General features: G+C 52.6%; 1 protein-coding gene across 2 annotated transcripts in view; it reads right to left on the reverse strand.

The window, feature by feature from the left end:
• CD82 (CD82 molecule) overlaps window positions 1-10,346 on the reverse strand; it is a 48,400-nt gene extending 38,054 nt beyond the window's left edge. The window contains exon 1 of one of the 2 annotated variants that reach the window (XM_069739920.1): window positions 10,233-10,346. The gene's annotated coding sequence lies outside the window, so the exon portion shown is untranslated. Of the gene's footprint in view, window positions 1-2,458; window positions 2,586-10,232 lie in introns of those variants that run through there. The other variant, XM_069739921.1, reaches the window with a different exon arrangement.
• Window positions 10,347-17,551: the final 7,205 nt, after the last annotated feature.

A 17,551-nucleotide genomic window follows, 5' to 3' on the forward strand; every position in this document is an offset into this window, starting at 1 on the left:
CCGCTCCATTGCAAGTGGCAGCTTCCGGTCCCGTCCCAGGGCTGGTGTGCGACAAGGACCTGCCGTGACGTCACGGTCATGTGACTGCGACGTCATCATAGGTCCTGCTCACACCAGCGCTGGGATCGGAAGCTGCCGCTTGCAATGGAGCGGTCCCGGGAGCGTGGCGAGGAGCGAGAAAGGTGGCGGAGGGCGAGTATAGCAGGACTTCCAACGGGCTAGAGGTGAGTATCTGTTTTTTTTAAGTCTCTATATTACGTGGCTCTGTGCTGGGCAATATACTACGTGGCTGGGCAATATACTACGTGGCTCTGCTATATACTATGTGGCTGGGCAATATCCTATGTAGCTCTGCTATATACTATGTGGCTAGGCAATATACTACGTGGCTCTGCTATATACTATGTGGTTGGGCAATATCCTATGTAGCTCTGCTATATACTATGTGGCTGGGCAATATACTACGCGGTTGGGCAATATACTACGCGACTGGGCAATATACTACGTGACTGGGCAATATACTACGTGACTGGGCAATATACTATGTGGCTGTGCAATATACTACGCGACTGGGCAATATACTACGTGGCTGGGCAATATACTACGCGGTTGGGCAATATACTACGCGACTGGGCAATATACTACGCGACTGGGCAATATACTACGCGACTGGGCAATATACTACGTGGCTGGGCAATATACTACGCGACTGGGCAATATACTACGCGACTGGGCAATATACTACGTGGCTGGGCAATATACTACGTGGCTGGGCAGTATACTACGTGGCTGGGCAGTATACTACGTGGCTGGGCAATATACTACGTGGCTGGGCAGTATACTACGTGGCTGGGCAATATACTACGGGCTGGGCAACATACTACGTGACTGGGCAATATACTACGTGGACATGCATATTCTAGAATACCCGATGCGTTAGAATCGGGCCACCATCTAGTAATAATAATAATAATGAGGATACCAGTCTTGTAATAATCCAATGTATCGGCGGGGAAAAAAAAGAGCTTTGAACTTGTATGCAAATTAGCCTGAAAGTGCACTGGGGGCGGGTGAATACTGAGTACAGACACGCCTCCAATGCACTTCCAAGCTGATTTGCATATGGCTTCAAGGCCTAAATTCTCAGCGCCGGACTGTCCAATTACTGAAAAATAGGCCACATGTTCATTGTTGTTCTTTGACCTTTACAGCCTGCTTCAGTAGTGACATATCCTGACTGGTTCTCTCTAATTGGTGGGAGTCATGGAGGTGGGATCTACATAGGTAGAGGCCTCATTATTGACAAAGGCACAGGAGCTTATGCCCAGCGCTGAATGGGTTATATGGATGTGCCGCCCACCGTACCTATATAACGCTCTGTTCAACTGATATTCTAGTCAAAAAGTTGTAGATATATGTTGCAGGCTTTGGACACAGACCTCACATCCGGCCTATATTACTGGGAGAGAAACCCAGACCTCACATCCAGCCTATATTACCGGGAGAGACACACAGATCTCACATCCAGCCTATATTACTGGGACACACAGAGCTCACATCCAGCCTATATTACTGGGAAAGAAACCCAGACCTCACATCCAGCCTATATTACCGGGAGAGACACACAGATCTCACATCCAGCCTATATTACCGGGAGAGACACACAGACCTCACATCCAACCTATATTACCGGGAGAGACACACAGACCTCACATCCAGCCTATATTACCGGGAGAGACACACAGACCTCACATCCAACCTATATTACCGGGAGAGAAACCCAGACCTCACATCCAGCCTATATTACCGGGAGAGACACACAGACCTCACATCCAGCCTATATTACCGGGAGAGACACACAGATCTCACATCCAGCCTATATTACTGGGAGAAACACACAGACCCCACTTCCAGCCTATATTACTGGGAGAGACACACAGATCTCACATCCAGCCTATATTACTGGGAGAGACACACAGAGCTCATATCCAGCCTATATTACTGGGAGAGACACACAGAGCTCACATCCAGCCTATATTACTGGGAGAAACACACAGACCTCACTTCCAGCCTATATTACTGGGAGAGACACACTGAGCTCACATCCAGCCTATATTACTGGGAGAGACACACATACCTCACTTCCAGCCTATATTACTGGGAGAGAAACCCAGACCACACATCCAGCCTATATTACTGGGAGAGACACTCAGACCTCACATCCAGCCTATATTACTGGGAGAGACACACAGGTTTTTAATAGTGTCAGTCTTCTCATATGGACCTTTAAGGCACCGCTAGACTCAAGGGCCAGGTACAACTGCAACCCCTGCACCCCTCACTATAGTTACGCCGTTGGATACATATGATGTTTTCTCATTTAAAACTCAAACTGCAAACACATCGACAGTAATCCACTAAGTTATATCTAAGAAAGAGAGTAGAAGATTCGTCTTACCAGCGGATAAGTGGAAAACTGTGATTGTGGATTCTCCTCCGGCAACGCTTTGAGAAATGAAAGAGAAACGAGTCCGTCCTCTTATTATGGAGCTGCAGCTGCTCAGGGTGTAACCAGACACCGGGGCCATGGACGCAGGTAAGGGCAGGGCTTCCCCGGCGCAGGTAAACAGGAAGGGGGGCAACGAACCCAAGGTCAGAAGGACAATTTACACCTATAGAGACTGGGACACGTGACCTGCGCCATAACGGGATCCTATAGAATGCCGCGTACATCCGTCTACTTTGCCTGGTTCTGTAGCCGTGTACACAGATTGTAACCAAATCAGTCCCCGATACCAGGAGCTCACAATCTAATCTCTCATAATCTAATCTCTCACATTTGCATTTCAGTAAGAAGGAAACTTATAAATTCACTGAAAGTATAAAAACTTTGTACAAAATTTTATTCTATTCTTATTAAGTTGCCCCGAGATAACAGCGCCAACATGAATAGTGTCAGAGGACCCCATAAATGTATAAAATGGGAATAATTGGATATGTTCACACTGGCACCAAGTCAGTATTTTTTTTTTATAAAGTTTTCAGATCTGATGCGTTTTTGGGAATTTTTAGCAAATTTGATTTTTTTCAGCTTTTTGACTTGACATAGTGTCAAGTTTCGGTAGTATTCCGAGGAATCGGCATCAAAGAAGAGACATGACACTTGCAGATTGTCCGCAGAAAGGTTTTCGGAACCTCAGTTAAGAAAAACTCGGTGGATTTCCCATTGTAATTAACAGAAGTTTCCAAAAAAAAGTTTTTAAAAATTTGTTATGTAGATCGAGAAACTCTTAATTTGGCGCCGCTGCGTGACGGAATGTGAGCGAACGATCGTAGAAAAGTATAGAACCGTCCCAGAAGTTTCAGGAACAAAGTTTACAAACAGTCTTCTAATTAATGGAATTTCAGAAACTTCTGTTTGTATGAAATAACTTTATAATTATGATACATTCTACATTATATTCCAGTTTTGTGCTGGAAAAATGCCGGATTATCGACCTTTTTAGATTACGAGATGATGGATTAGCGGATTCTCACTGTGCTTCATATTCAACATCATTCTGATAGGAGAGTAATCTGTAATCTCATTTAATCTGCCATGATATTTCCTGAGTGGTGGGTGATGAAATGTGCAGAGAACAGATATAAAAGCCAGGAGAATAATCATAATATTTATTATTTATTATTACTAAATAATAATAATAAATAAAAAATAATAATTATAATAAAGATTTTTGAAAGCTGGGGTCTACATTACGGAGAGGGTCCGATAATCCCCCTCTCACGCCCCTGGTAATTCTGGGTTAAAGGAATTTTACCGATTATAGTTTGATGTTGGTTTCTGGATTTTTTTTTTATTTCTTTTTTTAGTATGACCCTGTGGGACGATTCCTGAGGAATTTGCTGCAATTCCGTCAATCACTCCCCCCTCACTCACAAGATACAGCCGGGAGGCATCGACTAAACTTACGGCACTTTGTTCACTGCGGCGTCAATAATTCATTGCTCCGGACAAGTGCCGGATTATCAGACATTCCGGATCACCAGAGGTGACATCCACTCTCTGATCTCCAGGTGACTTTATATTCTCCGTCCCGCGGCCATTTAATGTAAGCTGATTATTTGCTTGTTTAGGCCGGCCGACTGCACCACCAAGCAGATAGGCAGTCATTGTTCTCGGCAGCACAAGATGCTGCCGAGAATAATGATTTTTTTTTTTTATGCAATTTCATTTCACCCAATGAAGCAATGAAGTGATGGCAGCCTGATTATATTGGCCGATTATCTGGATATGAGCATTCCTAGGATTGCTCATAGCTTATATAAAGTATAAAGGGACCTAAAGCCAGAATGGTAATTAGCAGGGTAAGAGATCAAACAAATTTGGTCAAATTTTTGTTGCCTTATGTTTGAGCAGAATGCTCCGTCATCTGGTGAAATGAGTTTTAAGCCTAGCTACAATTCATTGTTCTCGGCAGCACGTGCTACCGAGAACAACTCCGGCCAATGAGCCGGAACGTTTGTATTGGCGATCATACTGAGTGAATGGAAATGTGTATGGGAGAATCGGGAGGGATGACTGCACCCGAACCATCTGTATGGGGCCCCGAAATCAGCCAGAGAGATGCAAGATAACCGGGAACTGACGGCACCGGAAGAAGCGCTGCAGATTCCGAGATCTGATCGTCTGCCGCTTCCTAAGTGCGGAAGGTTAATGTAGATGTGACATAAGGAAGTTAAGGTTAAAAAAAGTTTTAGAAAAGTTTTTGAGAAGTTGTAGAGAAAATGATTCCTGATCAGCGGAGACCCCCAGACCACCGAGACCTCATTCAGATGGCAGATCTTCACAGATCGAGCATGTTCCCATTATAGTCCATGGGGGGATGCTCCCATGTCCGCGTTAATTTTTCGTTTTTTTGCTGACCATTTGTCCATGCAAAGATCACGGAGACGTGTCCAATTTTTGATCGGAGTCATGGATCAGAGTCGCTCATACGGGTCTAAGGACCCATGGAAATGGCGGACAGCACGTGGGCGACATCGGTGCGGTCCGTGATTAACGCTGCAGCGGACGGGAAAAATGGACAAAATTCATTTTTTCATACATGATGGACTCACAGAAGAACAGACGACACTTGAAAAGTGGTTTTATGTACGAGAAAAATGACCGGCGTTTTGTGACGAGGCCTTAGAGATCACAGGGGTCTCACCAGCCGGACCCTCACTGTCATGCCAGAAGTTTCCTAGAAGCGCATTACTTATCATTGGGATTTTCCACCCCTGTGACGTCACCCACCAGCCCACTCAGGTCACAAGTGGAGGGTTTTTCCCACTCAAGAACTCCCCAATATTAATATTACTTCTCTCCATGACACAGATTACAGATCTGAGAGTCACACGATCAGGGGAGGGGTCTCCGCAGTGTAAGGATGGAAACCCCCTTTAAATCAGAGAATTATTCAGCCACTGAGGGAATCATCCGGCTTGGCGAGGGGGCGATACATGGTGTACATACAAAGACAGCGGCAGATTAGAGGACAACGTGAGCTCTGCTACATCTGTATAACGAGAGCCAATCATCAAACTTCATACATTTATAATGTAGAAAATCAGCTCTGCTACATCCTCCTGTGGGTATAAACAGATGCACCAGAGCTGGACTGGAATCTACAGCAAAAACCCAACATAAAAAGCTCTAACTTTTCTAATCCACAAAAACCCTCTAAAAAAGACAAGAACATGAGTCTAACCAGATGACAAACTCAACTCTGCTGAATCTGTATGTTTGTGGGCACAACCACAACTCAGTAACCGCAGTCCCAGCAGCGCGCACACACACAGGGCGCAGTCCCCGCAGCGCGCACACACACAGGGCGCAGTCCCCGCAGCGCGCACACACACAGGGCGCAGTCCCCGCAGCGCGCACACACACAGGGCGCAGTCCCCGCAGCGCGCACACACACAGGGCGCAGTCCCCGCAGCGCGCACACACACAGGGCGCAGTCCCCGCAGCGCGCACACACACAGGGCGCAGTCCCCGCAGCGCGCACACACACAGGGCGCAGTCCCCGCAGCGCACACACACAGGGCGCAGTCCCCGCAGCGCGCACACACACAGGGCGCAGTCCCCGCAGCGCGCACACACACAGGGCGCAGTCCCCGCAGCGCGCACACACACAGGGCGCAGTCCCCGCAGCGCGCACACACACAGGGCGCAGTCCCCGCAGCGCGCACACACACAGGGCGCAGTCCCCGCAGCGCGCACACACACAGGGCGCAGTCCCCGCAGCGCGCACACACACAGGGCGCAGTCCCCGCAGCGCGCACACACACAGGGCGCAGTCCCCGCAGCGCGCACACACACAGGGCGCAGTCCCCGCAGCGCGCACACACACAGGGCGCAGTCCCCGCAGCGCGCACACACACAGGGCGCAGTCCCCGCAGCGCGCACACACACAGGGCGCAGTCCCCGCAGCGCGCACACACACAGGGCGCAGTCCCCGCAGCGCGCACACACACAGGGCGCAGTCCCCGCAGCGCGCACACACACAGGGCGCAGTCCCCGCAGCGCGCACACACACAGGGCGCAGTCCCCGCAGCGCGCACACACACAGGGCGCAGTCCCCGCAGCGCGCACACACACAGGGCGCAGTCCCCGCAGCGCGCACACACACAGGGCGCAGTCCCCGCAGCGCGCACACACACAGGGCGCAGTCCCCGCAGCGCGCACACACACAGGGCGCAGTCCCCGCAGCGCGCACACACACAGGGCGCAGTCCCCGCAGCGCGCACACACACAGGGCGCAGTCCCCGCAGCGCGCACACACACAGGGCGCAGTCCCCGCAGCGCGCACACACACAGGGCGCAGTCCCCGCAGCGCGCACACCACAGGGCGCAGTCCCGGCAGCGCGCACACCACAGGGCGCAGTCCCGGCAGCGCGCACAGCACAGGGCGCAGTCCCGGCAGCGCGCACAGCACAGGGCGCAGTCCCGGCAGCGCGCACAGCACAGGGCGCAGTCCCGGCAGCGCGCACAGCACAGGGCGCAGTCCCGGCAGCGCGCACAGCACAGGGCGCAGTCCCGGCAGCGCGCACAGCACAGGGCGCAGTCCCGGCAGCGCGCACAGCACAGGGCGCAGTCCCGGCAGCGCGCACAGCACAGGGCGCAGTCCCGGCAGCGCGCACAGCACAGGGCGCAGTCCCGGCAGCGCGCACAGCACAGGGCGCAGTCCCGGCAGCGCGCACAGCACAGGGCGCAGTCCCGGCAGCGCGCACAGCACAGGGCGCAGTCCCGGCAGCGCGCACAGCACAGGGCGCAGTCCCGGCAGCGCGCACAGCACAGGGCGCAGTCCCGGCAGCGCGCACAGCACAGGGCGCAGTCCCGGCAGCGCGCACAGCACAGGGCGCAGTCCCGGCAGCGCGCACAGCACAGGGCGCAGTCCCGGCAGCGCGCACAGCACAGGGCGCAGTCCCGGCAGCACACACACAGGGCACAGTCCCGGCAGCACACACACAGGGCACAGTCCCGGCAGCACACACACAGGGCACAGTCCCGGCAGCACACACACAAGGCACAGTCTCGGCAGCACACAGAGCACAGTCTCGGCAGCACACAGAGCACAGTCTCGGCAGCACACAGGGCACAGTCTCGGCAGGGCACAGTCTCGGCAGCACACACAGCACAGTCCCGGCAGCGCACACAGCACAGTCCCGGCAGCGCACACAGCACAGTCCCGGCAGCGCACACAGCACAGTCCCGGCAGCGCACACAGCACAGTCCCGGCAGCGCACACAGCACAGTCCCGGCAGCGCACACAGCACAGTCCCGGCAGCGCACACAGCACAGTCCCGGCAGCACACACACAGCACAGTCCCGGCAGCACACACACAGCACAGTCTCGGCAGCACACACACAAGGCACAGTCTCGGCAGCACACAGAGCACAGTCTCGGCAGCACACAGGGCACAGTCTCGGCAGCACACAGGGCACAGTCCCGGCAGCGCCCACAGCACAGTCCCGGCAGCACACACAGCACAGTCCCGGCAGCACACACAGCACAGTCCCGGCAGCACACACAGCACAGTCTCGGCAGCACACACAGCACAGTCTCGGCAGCACACACAGCAGTCTCGGCAGCACACAGAGCACAGTCTCGGCAGCACACAGAGCACAGTCTCGGCAGCACACAGAGCACAGTCTCGGCAGCACACAGAGCACAGTCTCGGCAGCACACACACACAGCACAGTCCCGGCAGCACACACAGGGCACAGTCTCGGCAGCACACAGAGCACAGTCTCGGCAGCACACAGAGCACAGTCTCGGCAGCACACAGAGCACAGTCTCGGCAGCACACACACACAGCACAGTCCCGGCAGCACACACAGGGCACAGTCTCGGCAGCACACAGAGCACAGTCTCGGCAGCACACAGAGCACAGTCTCGGCAGCACACAGAGCACAGTCTCGGCAGCACACACACACAGCACAGTCCCGGCAGCACACACAGGGCACAGTCTCGGCAGCACACACAGGGCACAGTCTCGGCAGCGCACACAGAGCAGTCTCGGCAGCGCACACACAGAGCACAGTCTTGGCAGAACACAGGGCACAGTCTCGGCAGCACACACACACAGCGCAGTCTCGGCAGCGCACAGGGCACAGTCTCGGCAGCACACACAGGGCACAGTCTCGGCAGCACACAGGGCACAGTCTCGGCAGCACACAGGGCACAGTCCCGGCAGCACACAGGGCACAGTCCCGGCAGCACACAGGGCACAGTCCCGGCAGCACACAGGGCACAGTCCCGGCAGCACACACACACAGCGCAGTCCCGGCAGCACACAGGGCACAGTCTCGGCAGCACACACACACAGCGCAGTCCCGGCAGCACACACAGGGCACAGTCTCGGCAGCACACACAGAGCACAGTCCCGGCAGCACACACAGAGCACAGTCCCGGCAGCACACACAGGGCACAGTCCCGGCAGCACACACAGGGCACAGTCTCGGCAGCACACACAGGGCACAGTCTCGGCAGCACACAGGGCACAGTCTCGGCAGCACACAGGGCACAGTCTCGGCAGCACACAGGGCACAGTCTCGGCAGCACACACACACAGCGCAGTCCCGGCAGCACACACAGGGCACAGTCTCGGCAGCGCACAGGGCACAGTCTCGGCAGCACACACAGGGCACAGTCTCGGCAGCACACACAGGGTACAGTCTCGGCAGCACACACAGGGTACAGTCTCGGCAGCACACAGGGCACAGTCCCGGCAGCGCACACAGCACAGTCCCGGCAGCACACACAGCACAGTCCCGGCAGCACACACAGCACTGTCTCGGCAGCACACACACAAGGCACAGTCTCGGCAGCACACAGAGCACAGTCTCAGCAGAACACAGGGCACAGTCTCGGCAGCACACACACACAGCGCAGTCCCGGCAGCACACACAGGGCACAGTCTCGGCAGCACACACAGAGCACAGTCTCGGCAGCGCACAGGGCACAGTCTCGGCAGCACACACAGAGCACAGTCTCGGCAGCACACACAGAGCACAGTCTCGGCAGCACACAGAGCACAGTCTCGGCAGCACACAGAGCACAGTCTCGGCAGCACACAGAGCACAGTCTCGGCAGCACACAGGGCACAGTCTCGGCAGCACACACAGGGCACAGTCTCGGCAGCACACACAGGGCACAGTCTCGGCAGCACACACAGGGCACAGTCTCGGCAGCACACACAGGGCACAGTCTCGGCAGCACACACAGAGCACAGTCCCGGCAGCACACATGCAGGGCACAGTCTCGGCAGCACACACAGGGCACAGTCTCGGCAGCGCACAGGGCACAGTCTCGGCAGCACACACACAGGGCACAGTCTCGGCAGCACACACACAGGGCACAGTCTCGGCAGCACACACACAGCGCAGTCTCGGCAGCACACAGGGCACAGGTCTGATCCAGCACGGACTGCAGACGTGTCCTGGCAGCACACCCTCCTCAGGCCTCCTGCTCCACAGACCCCGGTGCTGGGAACATGGTGACCCGTGCTCTGTCCCTGACTGCATCAGACGCACATGTGAAATGTCTGCAGGGAGCGGGGCTGAGCTCGTGGAGACCGTCAGATCCAGAAAAGGCAGTGTCCCTTTAAATCCTCCCTCCCCCGTTGTAGCAGTCGGTGGTCTCTTGGGGGGCTCTGCAGCTCGGGCTCCTTTCCCTTCCGCTTACCGAGGTTTCTCCGCGAGTTTCCCGCCGTCCCGGACCCTCCTGTTGCTGAGATCCCGCCTGGAAGCCGCCGGCAGCTGCTCTGAGGAAACTTCTGAGAGACTCAGAGTCCAAGGCTGCAGCGAGGAGAGGGCGCTCCGCCGCCACCTGGCGGCCAGAGCGCGAATTACAGCGAGCGCGGACAGCGCTGTGTGCACTGTGTGACCAGTAGGGGGCAGAGCGGTCGGGGCTGCAGCTGTTCAGGGGTGAGGGGTGATAATAACGGGCTCAGTCCTCTGCTGTTTGTTGCCCAGCGAGTTTTATAGTTTATTTTACAATTCTTCCATCACTATAAGTCTTCATTAGATCACCGTGTTATATCGCCACTGGTCACAGTAGAGCCGTGTGCACACTGGACTGTTGTGGGATTTTATTTTATTCTTCGCATTGCAAATAGTAGAATGTTCTGGAAAGTCCGACGCGTCGCGGAATATACATCTTCAGTTCCCGTCAGGTTTTTTCAGATTTTTTTTTGTGTTTGTGCTGATACCAGAGGAGGTTTGGGTCTGCAGAGCGGTGGTGACTTTTCTGCCCTCTGCTCCTCCGCACTCGGCCCCCCCGCTCGGTAACATTATGGGGTCTCCACTTTGTGGTTGGGGTTCTTACCATTTCTCAATATCACTCACAGGTGATGGGGGAAAATTCAGGATAGATAGATACAGTAGATAATAGATATGGAGCCCCCCGGTGGGCAGTGGGGTACTCGGTCCTTCGGTTCTCAGTGGGGATGTCACGGTGGTGGACCCGGTCCGTGGCCCTCGGGAGGTCCGGTGATGTTGTGGGGGAAAGGTCTTTAAAGGGGTATGTTCGTGACACCACCTGTGGTATTCGGTCGGTGGGGACCGACGCTGCTCAGGGGTCCGCTGGGGTGATGTTATGGCAGCTGGATGGTATACCTTCCCACAGGTGAAGTAGGTCCCCAGGGCTTCTCAGTAAGGTGGATGGTGTGAGGCGCAGTGAATAACGAGGACACAAGGTTGCAGTCTCTTTACCTTTACTGAAGTCTTCAGCATCCACAGTCCAGGGTAGGGACCACAGGGCAGGCAGAGTCCGGCCGGTCTGAAGGCAAATCCAGAGTCCCCTTATCCAGGTGGAATTCAATAGCCTTCCTATAGCACCTGAGTGTTGTAGTCCCTCCCTGCTGAGCAAATCGGTGAGGTCCTCACAACTATTGTAGATGTTAAGTCTCTTCCTCTCTATACCCCTGACGGATAGGACAAACCTATATGACTGATGGCCTGAGGCTTTTTATAGGGAGCCTAGAGATGCCCCAGCCCCCACAAGTTGCCACCGTGCCTCCTGGGTATATGGTCGGGCAGCTAACGTGGAATCAACTGTCCTGCCAGTCTCTGAAGTAACGGCATAGAGCTCTTTACTCCCTCAGTGTTCCGGCCACCGGCTCTGCGCTCCAGATGGAGGCAGCCTGCTTCTAGCTGGTCTCCCACTGATGTTCCTCTCCTGTTGCTATGACTTCGTTGCTCACTCACTGCAACGCAATTCCTTTCGTGTCCTTTCTTAGGATGCTGCCGCATGAGATGGAGGCGCAGCTCCGTGTACCCTCACCTTCCGCAGGCCGCAGTCTGGAGCTGGCTGGAGATTACTCCAACCAGCCTCTGCCAAACTCGGTCGGGACTCACTGACTATCTCCTACTCCCTCCAGTCAGCTTCTGTCCCACTTCCTCACCAACCCACCAGTTTTACCTAAGTGCGAGGAGTGCCCTAATAGATAGAAGCATGGCTCCCCCTGGTGGACTGGAGTGTGAAGTGTGTTGTGTGGTTGTCATACCTGGACAGAAGATCTCCTTCATTGCCTTCAGACGTAACATCACTCCCCCTGGTGGAAGAACAACATTACTGCAATGAATCAGGACTCTGGGGCGCTGCAGATAGATGATAGATAAATAGATAGATAGTAGATGGGCAGCACGGTGGCTCAGTGGTTAGCACAGCAGCCTTGCAGCGCTGGGGTCCTGGGTTCTAATCCCACCTTGGACAACATCTGCAAAGAGTTTGTATGTTCTCCCCGTGTTTGCGTGGGTTTCCTCCCGGCACTCCGGTTTCCTCCCACATTCCAAAGACATACTGATAGGGAATTTAGATTGTGAGCCCCATCTGGGACAGTGATGATAATGTGTGCAACCCGTAAAGCGCTGCGGAATATGTTAGCGCTATATAAAAATAAAGATTATTATTATTATAGATAGATGATAGATAGATAGTAGATACTGTAGATAGATGGATAATAGATCATAGATAGATAATAAATGAAAAGATAATAGATAGATAATGGCTAATAGATGAATGATAGCTAGATAGATGATAGATAAACAAATAGGTAGATATTATAATATATAGATATATAAATAGATAATATAGATAATGAAATGCCAGAAAGTTGTGACATTTTTGTAACCTGACGACTATTTTCTCTCACTGTACAGGAATGTGAATGTTCTAGTTGGAAAAATAAACAGCTGTTTCTTGAGGCAGCAGAATATTACAGGTATCATCCGGTCGTGTGCGGGACGTCGCTATGTTCCTATCCATGATGGGGTGTGTGGGGTCCGCACAGTACGGGGTCCGCACAGTATGGGGTCCGCATCCGCACAGTATGGGGTCCGCACAGTATGGGGTCCGCACAGTATGGGGGGCCCGCACAGTATGGGGTCCGGACAGTTTGGGGTCCGCACAGTATGGGGTCCGCACAGTATGGGGTCCGCACAGTATGGGGTCCGGACAGTTTGGGGTCCGCACAGTATGGGGTCCACACAGTATGGGGTCCGCACAGTATGGGGTCCGCACAGTATGGGGTCCGGACAGTTTGGGGTCCGCACAGTATGGGGTCCACACAGTATGGGGTCCGCACAGTATGGGGTCCGGACAGTTTGGGGTCCGCACAGTATGGGGTCCGCACAGTATGGGGTCCACACAGTATGGGGTCCGCACAGTATGGGGTCCGGACAGTTTGGGGTCCGCACAGTATGGGGTCCACACAGTATGGGGTCCGCACAGTATGGGGTCCGCACAGTATGGGGTCCGCACAGTATGGGGTCCGCACAGTATGGGGTCCACACAGTATGGGGTCCGCACAGTATGGGGTCCACACAGTATGGGGTCCGCACAGTATGGGGTCCGGACAGTTTGGGGTCCGGACAGTTTGGGGTCCGCACAGTATGGGGTCCGCACAGTATGGGGTCCGCACAGTATGGGGGGCCCGCACAGTATGGGGTCCGGACAGTTTGGGGTCCGCACAGTATGGGGTCCGCACAGTATGGGGTCCGCACAGTATGGGGTCCGGACAGTTTGGGGTCCGCACAGTATGGGGTCCACACAGTATGGGGTCCGCACAGTATGGGGTCCGGACAGTTTGGGGTCCGCACAGTATGGGGTCCACACAGTATGGGGTCCGCACAGTATGGGGTCCGGACAGTTTGGGGTCCGCACAGTATGGGGTCCGCACAGTATGGGGTCCACACAGTATGGGGTCCGCACAGTATGGGGTCCGGACAGTTTGGGGTCCGCACAGTATGGGGTCCACACAGTATGGGGTCCGCACAGTATGGGGTCCGGACAGTTTGGGGTCCGCACAGTATGGGGTCCGCACAGTATGGGGTCCACACAGTATGGGGTCCACACAGTATGGGGTCCGCACAGTATGGGGTCCACACAGTATGGGGTCCGCACAGTATGGGGTCCGGACAGTTTGGGGTCCGCACAGTATCAGGTCCACACAGTATGGGGTCCGCACAGTTTGGGGTCCGCACAGTATGGAGTCCGCACAGTTTGGGGTCTGTTCTCTTATCTGCTGTTCTCTATCTATATTCAGTCAGTGGCGCCCTCTGCTGAAAAGTTTCAGTATTGCAGACACAGACATTTTCCTATACCAGAGTCACTGATTCCCTGCAGCACAGACGACATTACGCCGCAATACTGAGGAGTGCGGATATTATTCTGCCATGGGGAGAGATAGAAAACTCACCCAAAACAGCAGACTGTCTGTGTGTCTGTGCCTCCTTCTCTGCAGTTGTTCGCTCCTTCCCCTAGCTCAAAAGACAACCATGTGCAGGAGCTGTAACCTGATCTCTCAGTGAAGTTGATAATCCGTCTCATCTCTGCATTTCTGAAGGTCAGTTTTACCAGTGAATTATAGGGGTTGTCCGGTCCAAATCGATAAGACTGCAGTCACTCTGGTGGCCGTGGCCTCACTCCAAACACTTCTGTAGAGCAAGATGGCGCCACCGACTAGAAACGCAGCTGTCCAGTGGGCGTGGCCGAATATAAGGCACCGCCTCGCTCCATACAGGTGTATATAGTGAGGCTGCGCATCGCCGGTCCTGGAGAATCTCAGCAGTGCCCAGTATGTGATCTGGGGGATTGATAAGTGCAGTCACACAGAGTGACACAGATTCATCACTCCCCTCCAGACTCCTCTGTTCTTCTACAATCTCTTTTGCCCCCCTCCAGACTCCTCTGTCTCCATCCAGACTCCTCTCTCCCTTCCAGTCTCCTACATCTCCCTCCAGATTCCTCACTCCCCTCCAGACTCCTCAGTGCCCTCCAGACTCCTCTGTTCTTCTACAATCTCTTTTGTCCTCCTCCAGACTCCTCTGTCTCCCTCCAGACTCTTCTCTCCCCTCCAGACTCCACTGTCCTCCTCCAGACTCCTCTGTCTCCATCCAGACTCCTCCCTCCCCTCCATACTCCTTCTCCAGATCCCTCCTATATACAGAGCTCCTGTGTGTAATGTCACTGGTAATCACTGTATTACCTGTACACTGACACTATATGCAGAGCTCCTGTGTATAATGGCACTGGTGATCCCTGTATTACCTTTACACTATACACTATATACAGAACTCCTGTATATAATGTCGCTGGTGATCACTGTATTACCTGTACGCTGACACGATCCACAGAGCTCCTGTGTGTAATGTCACTGGTGATCACTGTATTACCTGAAGACAGACACTATATACAGAGCTCCTGTGTATAATGTCACTGGTGATCACTGTATTACCTGAAGACAGACACTATACACAGAGCTCCTGTGTATAATATCACTGGTGATCACTGTATTACCTGAAGACAGACACTTTATACAGAGCTCCTGTGTATAATGTCACTGGTGATCACTGTATTACCTGAAGACAGACACTATATACAGAGCTCCTGTGTATAATGTCACTGGTGATCACTGTATTACCTGTAGACAGACACTATATACAGAGCTCCTGTGTATAATGTCACTGATGATCACTGTATTACCTGTACACTATACACTATATACAGAGCTCCTGTGTATAATGTCACTGGTGATCACTGCATTACCTGTGCACTGACACTATCTACAGAGCTCCTGGGTATAAAGTCACTGGTGATCACTGCATTACCTGTACACTGACACTACTGTATATACAGAGCTCCTGTGAACTGTAGAATGTCACTGGTGATCACTGTATTACCTGTATACTATACACTATACACAGACATCATGGGTTTAATGTCACTGGTGATCCCTGTATTACCTGTACACTGACACTATATACAGAGCTCTTGAGTATAATGTCACTGGTGATCACTGTATTACCTGTACACAGATACTATATACAGAGCTCCTATGTATAATTGCAGTTAGTATTGTATTTTGTTATTGATTATCAGTATCGTATTATTCGATCACTATGTGGTGGTAATATGTGATCTGGTCATGGTGTGGCGGTATTTGTCCCTTGTATGTGGTATTATTCAGTCACTATGTGGTGGTGATATGTGGTCTTGTCATGGTGTGGTGTTATTTTTTCCTTATATGTGGTGTTATTTGGTAACTATGTGGTGGTAATATGTGGTCTGGTCATGGCGTTGTGGTATTGTTCCTTATATGTGGTATTATTTGGTTAATATGTCGTAGTAATATGTAGTTCAGTCATGGTGTGGTGGCATTTCTCCCTTGTATTTGTTATTATTCGGTCACTATGTGGTGGTAATATGTAATCTGATCATGGGGTGGCAGTATTTGTCCATTATATGGGGTATTATTTGGTCACTATGTGGTGGTAATATGTGGTCTGGTCATGGTGTGATGGTATTTGTCCCCTGTATGTGGTATTATTGGTCATTTAAAAAAATGTATGTGACACATTCCCTTGAAGAAAAATAAAGAAAAATATACCTACAAAGAGTATTGGGTATTTTAACAAATGTTTAATACGTTTGAGTAAAGCCCGGCCAAAAGAGTCTACCTTATTCTGGTGGCGGCTAAGAAATCTTTTGACCAAAACAAAAGCTGCCGGCTTTATGTGCGATCTGGTCTTAGATGGGAACTGTTAGTGAGTGATTGGTGAGGACGTGGCGCAGAAGTGTTTTTTCTATGAGTGGGTGGTGGGACTGTGGACAGTTCGAGGGGTGAAGGTGGAGCTGGGGTGGAGCCTGGGCGGAATCTCAAGGGGGCCCCGAAACTTTTGCCAGTATGGGGCCCTAAAAATTCCTGGTGGCAGCCTTGTGTACGGGAGCCTTCAGATGGTCAGCTGTCAAACTGGAGGCATGTGGTCTACTGTATATGGGGGGCCTTTAGGTTAGACCGCTCTGCCTGGCCCACAAGCACACAGCGGCCGGCCAGTAGTTTCCTGCTCTCTAGTAGCCACTCCATTACCAGACCCTGGTCTCATGTTGGAGGAATTGATTAATTTACACTGCAGACTCCTCCGTGTCCCCTGTTGCCCCCATAGCTTCACCATTGCTGAGCACTGCAGAAAGCAACAGATGCAAGGGACAGAAGGATCGGAAAAAGACACATAACCCGACTGCAGAATAATAATAATAATAATAATGGCATGAGACAATGTAGAGTTTATGTAGTCTGTAGCATTGGATACACATAAATAGGCATTGGAGCTGGGTACACAATAAGTAGGATATTTTAATCAGGATGATATGCAATGTTGCTTTCCTTTACCACCATAAGAAAAGTATACAAACCCTTTATATACTGTAATAGATGACAAGAAATACTATATATGTGCCATGTGTGACATTTCTGTATTTCTTCTCACCTAGAAATTTTTTATCACGTTGTAATTGTAAGGTCCATCCAGCAGATGGCAGTGTTGTCAAACGTTTGGTAGGCAACTAGCATTATGCCTTATCTTGGCATGTCAGAGGCAGCATACTGGCATATTTACCCCTTAGACCTCAGTCCGGAGCCTCTCACCTAGCCAAATCAGATCTCATACTTTGCACTGATGAGGGGCAATAGCCCGCAACACTGTGTCTGCAAATTGAGATTC

Source organism: Ranitomeya imitator, chromosome 9 (genome assembly GCF_032444005.1).
Source record: "Ranitomeya imitator isolate aRanImi1 chromosome 9, aRanImi1.pri, whole genome shotgun sequence".
In the NCBI taxonomy this organism is placed as follows: domain Eukaryota; kingdom Metazoa; phylum Chordata; class Amphibia; order Anura; family Dendrobatidae; genus Ranitomeya; species Ranitomeya imitator.